This window comes from Schistocerca nitens, chromosome 5 (assembly GCF_023898315.1).
Source record: "Schistocerca nitens isolate TAMUIC-IGC-003100 chromosome 5, iqSchNite1.1, whole genome shotgun sequence".
In the NCBI taxonomy this organism is placed as follows: Eukaryota; Metazoa; Arthropoda; class Insecta; order Orthoptera; family Acrididae; genus Schistocerca; species Schistocerca nitens.
In genome coordinates, this window is record NC_064618.1 from 833966344 (window position 1) to 833972463 (window position 6120).

General features: G+C 44.3%; 1 non-coding gene across 1 annotated transcript; it reads right to left on the minus strand.

Moving 5' to 3' along the window:
* Positions 1-3200: 3200 nt before the first annotated feature.
* Positions 3201-3275, minus strand: Trnat-ugu (transfer RNA threonine (anticodon UGU)). The gene has a single exon. It is a non-coding gene; the product is annotated as a tRNA-Thr (tRNA).
* Between the last annotated feature and the right edge of the window lie 2845 nt (positions 3276-6120).

The window sequence follows — 6120 nt, forward strand, 5'->3', positions numbered from 1 at the left end:
CTCGTTTTGCTTTTGTTGATGTTCATCTTATATCCTCCTTTCAAGACACTGTCCATTCCATTCAACTGCCCTTCCAAGTCCTTTGCTGTCTCTGATAGAATTACAATGTCATCGGCGAACCTCAAAGTTTTTATTTCTTCTCCATGGATTTTAATACCTACTCCGAATTTTTCTTTTGTTTCCTTTACTGCTTGCTCAATATACAGATTGAATAACATCGAGGAGAGGCTACAACCCTGTCTCTCTCCCTTCCCAACCACTGCTTCCCTTTCATGCCCCTCGACTCTTATAACTGCCGTCTGGTTTCTGTACAAATTGTAAATAGCCTTTCGCTCCCTGTATTTTACCCATGCCACCTTTAGAATTTGAAAGAGAGTATTCCAGTCAACATTGTCAAGACGGTTGCAAAATTTTGCCAACTCCAACACACCATCACGTTGCTGCTTGCGGGGACAGCCCAGGATGCAACAACCAGCAATCAACGAAGAGATGTCACAACAGTTGAACTTTCATGACAGGTTCACCGATTACTCAACTCCAGTATGCAGATGCAGTGGGCGACGAACTTAACACTTCTCGGAGCTGGCGCCACACAACTCCGACCGTGCGTGCACGTCGCCAGCGACCCCGGCCTGATCACACGCCGCACAGACTTCCTCGCTGCTCCGCCGCAACCGACCAACTGCCCACACCCGGAAATGGCCAAGAGATCAAATACACGTCGGCCGATGAGACGACCGACCGAACGACCAACCAACCGTCGTTCCTGCTCCATTCTTCTTCAGTCGGACAGTCCACGTGTGTCGCCAGCGGTCGGCAAGTACTGGCTGTCCGCACCTCACTGGCGCTCCGTGCCCGACGCTCCTTCGTCCCCGACCGCTGCTCCGTCCCCGACTGCTGAAATCATGGAGGTAAGAATAAGGGGAGATGGCGCTACGTATCCCAGCCGTACTACGCTTTGAAGCCATGGGGGCGTGGCTCGCTGCCATGACACTCTGACCAAAACATTGCCAGTGTGCTATAGCGCTGCGTGTATTAAAGTCGCTAATTACACCATATACGCATGTAACGTCATCAGATTGGTTGTTACAAAGTTTTTGTTTAAAATAAAATCTCGTAAAGGCGAAATTCCGCATTTCTTCTGATTAAAAATAGGTTTTAATATAATATTACGAATTGCTAGCCTTCAATGTAAACGATATAATTTTGTTAATTCAGTAATAAACGTGTATCACAAACTAAATAATAGAAACTGAAAACTAAGTTAGCTATACTCTCCCTCCAAAGCCGCATAAATACATCTTGTTGGTAATACGTACTGGGTCATTTCAGTTACGTTACACTACTGGGAAACACTGTCTATTACCACCAATATTTACTGAAATACGGTACATAGAATGGCAAATCTACACAGTGTCCTGTTTAGGCCTATACTTTACGCCAGTTAATGTAGTGTTAGCTTTTAATTTGGTAGATGATGAAGACAAAGTGAGTTACTCAACACTTCGATTATCGACGATACGTACGTATTATACTGAAACGTCAACTTGAAAACTAAGAATTTAATTCTTTGAATTAACATACCTTTTGCAAATGTTTTGGGTGTGTAGGGAAAACTGATGGTACAGCTTTTTCTCGGAGCCTTACTGTTGAAAGGGAAGTTCGGTCTATGTCCTCTTCTCGGAAATGCTGAGAACATATAGTGCTCCATTTAGACGCACGCCAATTCTTCCTCCTCACGGCATTCTCCCACAGAGCTTTCGGACTTTTATTTTTAGGAAATCTAAAATCATACAGGAGAAGAACACGCTATAGTACAAGTACCGATGTAGCACACGTTCATTCACAATAAAGTTGTAAAATCACACTTAACGAGACAACTTACACATGAAATGTTATTCCCTTCGATTCCGCATCACAATCAGAACGATTCGTACATCCGAACACCACACAAGTCACCATAATAGCGCAAAATCCTTCCAAAAGCGAGCGACAAGCCTATGCACACAAGCTTACAGCAGCAATGTTTTGGTCGGATCGAGATGGCTACCCTCGGCTTCACATAGCTTCACAGCTGTGACGTCACGGCGTCTCCCTCTATTCTTACCTCCATGGCTGAAATACTACTGCGGAAATACTATTAGTCGCTCCAGAGATAGTACGACAGAGCACTTATCGATAAGCGCTGCTACTGCCACTCACGGGCAGGTCAGGTAGGAAGTTAGTGACGCCAGTAAATGGAATAAGAAAACGAGGCGGCAGTACGGTAAAGAAAAGAGGACAAACAATAAACGGAATGAACACGAGCCGCGCACGGCTCACGCAGGTTGCTGCTCACCCTATCCGTGGGGTCATTTATGTCTAAAGAAAATAACAGCGGTTTTACCACATTTCCCTGGGGCGCCTCTGAGTATACCGCTGTCTCTGATGAACACTCGCCGTCGAGGACAACATATTGAATTCTATTGCTGAAGAAATTTCGACTTCGTTAACAGTCTGCAGTGGAGCAGCATGTCAAACGCTCTCTGGGAATCTAGAAATATGGGATCTGCCTGTTGCTCTTCGTTCTTAGTTCACAGAATGTGATGCGAGAAAAGGGCTAACTGAGTTTCACGTCAGCGATACTTTCTAAATGCTTGCTGATATGTAGACAAAAGCTGTTCTACCTGAACTTTATTCATGAAACTTCAAAAGATGTACTGTACCTTATATTATTTTATGCCCTTACTGCCAGTATTGTCACAGTGACTCTTTCGTTCTGCAACTTAGTATACGCGACTATGAATCTTGCTCATTAGAGCGTTGTGCCTGAGCGGGCCTCGAAAGCAGACGTTGCGTTTCACGGATGACGCTGTTATTGAGTGTATAATGTCCGCCTGTTTAGCTGGGTGGTAACGCGCTCGCCTCCCATGCAAGCGGGCCCTGTTCGATTCCCGGCCGGGTTGGAGATTTTCTCCGCTCGGGAACTGGCTGTTGTGTTGTCCTCATCATCACTGGCGCGCAAGTCGCCCAATATGGCGTCGAATGAAATAAGACTGGCACTTGGCGGCCCAACTTCCTTGCATTGGGCCTCCCTGCCAACGATGCCATACGCTCATTTCATTTACATTTCTATTTCCATGAGTGAAATGATAATTAAATAGACACCCTAGCTGCAAGCAGGCGTTGATACACTTCATTGGGGATATGTTGAAAATGTGTGCCCCGACCGGGACTCGAACCCGGGATCTCCTGCTTACATGGCAGACGCTCTATCCATCTGAGCCACCGCGGGCACAGAGGATAGTGCGTCTGCAGGGACTTATCCCTTGCACGCTCCCCGTGAGATCCACATTCCCAACATGTCCACAACACTACATTCGTAGTGCGCCTAATACATGTTTGCCCATCATACTCATTACTCGTGGCAGATTAATCTACCACACATTTTCAACATATCCCCAATGAAGTGTATCAACGCCTGCTTGCAGCTAGGGTGTCTATTTAATTATCATTTCATTTCGAGCAAAGCTGCATGGTCATCGACGGTAACTGTTCTTTCGGGAACAGATACTACCGTCATATATAGTATTTCCATGAGTGTATAAAGCAGGCAGCACTCACAGTTTCCTCCATGTCCTCAACCTGACACAGTCGCTCCGTTGTTCTGCAACCTATATACAAACTCCAAAGAAACTTAATTCGTTGATGGGCTAGCATTACTATCCGCACTTCCACGATTGCTGTTCCAGTAACGTATTCAGCAGAGACTTTCTGTTGGGCTTTCAGAGTAATCGAGAGCACTGACGGGTTTAAGATGTCATCGGGGATCATGAGTCGTAGATCGATGTTTGAGTAATCTCATCGTGGTGTAATTGCGACTAACACACTTTTCTATTTATTTTTTTAATTTTTTTAAAGTATGATGATAGTTTGAGGACCACCGGTAGAGCAGTCGATACGCAGAGAGCGGTATCAGATCTCTTACAGAGTAAAGGCACTTGGACTGTCAAAATTTCAACAGTAAATTGCCGAAGAAGCATTTGTAACAAAGTTCTTGCATTTTCTGTCCTCCGGGAAAGTTGTGCCCAAATTATTCTCAGAGGCGAGAGCTAGATGAAACCCGAAGTAAAATGCTCCGAAATGTTTAACGAAGTATGGAACGTGTATCGAAAAGACAGATCAGCCACCACAGGAGGGGAAGTGATTATAGCTATCGACAAAAATATTGCATCAGTCGAAGTCGTAATTGAGTCTAACAGTGAAGTTATCTGGGCGTGAGTAACTGGCCTTTGTGAACGCAAGTTAATCACCGGATATTTTGGCCGGCCACCCCGTTCTGCCGTAACAGTTGTAGAATGATTCAAAGAAAGTCTACGGCCGGTAGCGCGGAAATATCCTGATCATGCTGTATTACTTAGGGGCGAGTTTATCCTTCCGTGAGTAGACTGCGACATCTATGGGTTCAAATGGTTCAAATGGCTCTGAGCACTATGGGACTTAATATCTGTAGTCATCAGTCCCCTAGAACTTAGAACTACTTAAACCTAACTAACCTAAGGACATCACACACATCCATGCCCGAGGCAGGATTCGAACCTGCGACCGTAGCGATCGCGCGGTTCCAGAGTGAAGCGCCTAGAACGGCTCTGCCACACCGGCCGGCATCTCTGGATTCATTGCAGGCGCTACGGACTGAGAGAGAGTCTTGAGAAGTGGGTCTGACCACGTATTCTGAAAACTGTCTTGCGCTACGAGGTCGGCATCCTACACGTAATGGAAATATTTTAGACCTCGCAGCCACAAAGACGCCAGACCTTATCGAAAGCGTCAGTGAAGATACAGGGGTTAGTGATCATCATGTCGTCATAGCAGCGACAGTTTCTAAAGGTAACAAAATCATCAAAGAGTATTAGGAGAATACATATTCTGAAAATAGAAGGTAAGCAGGTGTTACCATTCTACTTAAACAATGAGTGGACATCATTTAGTAACAATATAATGGACGTAAGTGAATTATGGGGAAATTTTAAACTGATTGTAAATCGCGCTCGAGAGAGATGTGTCGAGTAAGGCGATTAAGGACGGAAAAGACCCACTAAAGTTTAATAACAAAACCCGAAAAATGCTGAAGCAGAGACTTACATTCATGATAAAAAGATAAAAAAGAAACGTGGAAATGTCGAAAGAGGCAAAATGTAGTAGACATTCGTACGTGCACGATAGAACGTAATACCTTAGCGAAACGTCTTGCCAAGAAACAGAGAAACTTCTGGTTTTGCTCCACCAGTTTATTATTCACACGTGCGAATAGTATAGATAATGGTGAAAGCGAAGGATGTGACCTGTTCGGTGACAACAGTTAAATTAGTGACCTGTCAAGGCGATTAGGTAGCACAGAGTAACGGAGTGAATGAATGGCTCTAAACCTAGTGCATTCAGAATTACGGCTATATTCATAGGTCCAAAAAGGACCAAAAACTTGATGAAAGTGGACCGTTGGCATTCGAACCGATGTCTATTCCGAAGCTGAAATTTAATGGCGAAGAGGGAAGGGATTACTCACATATCTACAGCTCTTGTCTTCTTCTCACAGTACCACCACTATATTCTTTATTCTGCACCAGAATGGTATATCATGTATTTATTCTAAAATTATGCACGACTTCCTTGTGCATTCAGGTATCTATACCTACTAGAAAGTAAGTTAAAAACCCTTAAAACTCGTATAAAGCTGGTATTTAAGTTACCGCCTTGTTACCGCCTTGTTACCTTGTCGGGGTTCTTGAGTGACGTGCAACAAAATATATTTTTCTTTAAACCGTTTACTAAGCGGGTCCTTTGTAGTTTCGTTAATTCATCGTCAGCCTGAAATATTCCACTATAGAAAGAATTGGTCACGTTGGGCAGCGAAAGCTACACGTTCCTGGTTGACTGAACCCTTCGGAGCTTTTATTTATGATAAGTAAGTCGGGTCGATTCACTTGCAGGTCTCAGTATAAACCAAAAGCAAGCATAGGTACGTCAAGTGACAATCTACTGAAGTGGAGGTACTTCAAAGAATCGCGAAATACGAGTGTAGTGAGAAACAAGCTTTGAATCACCTGCGCTGGGTTACAGCCACTTAGGCAATGGTGGGAT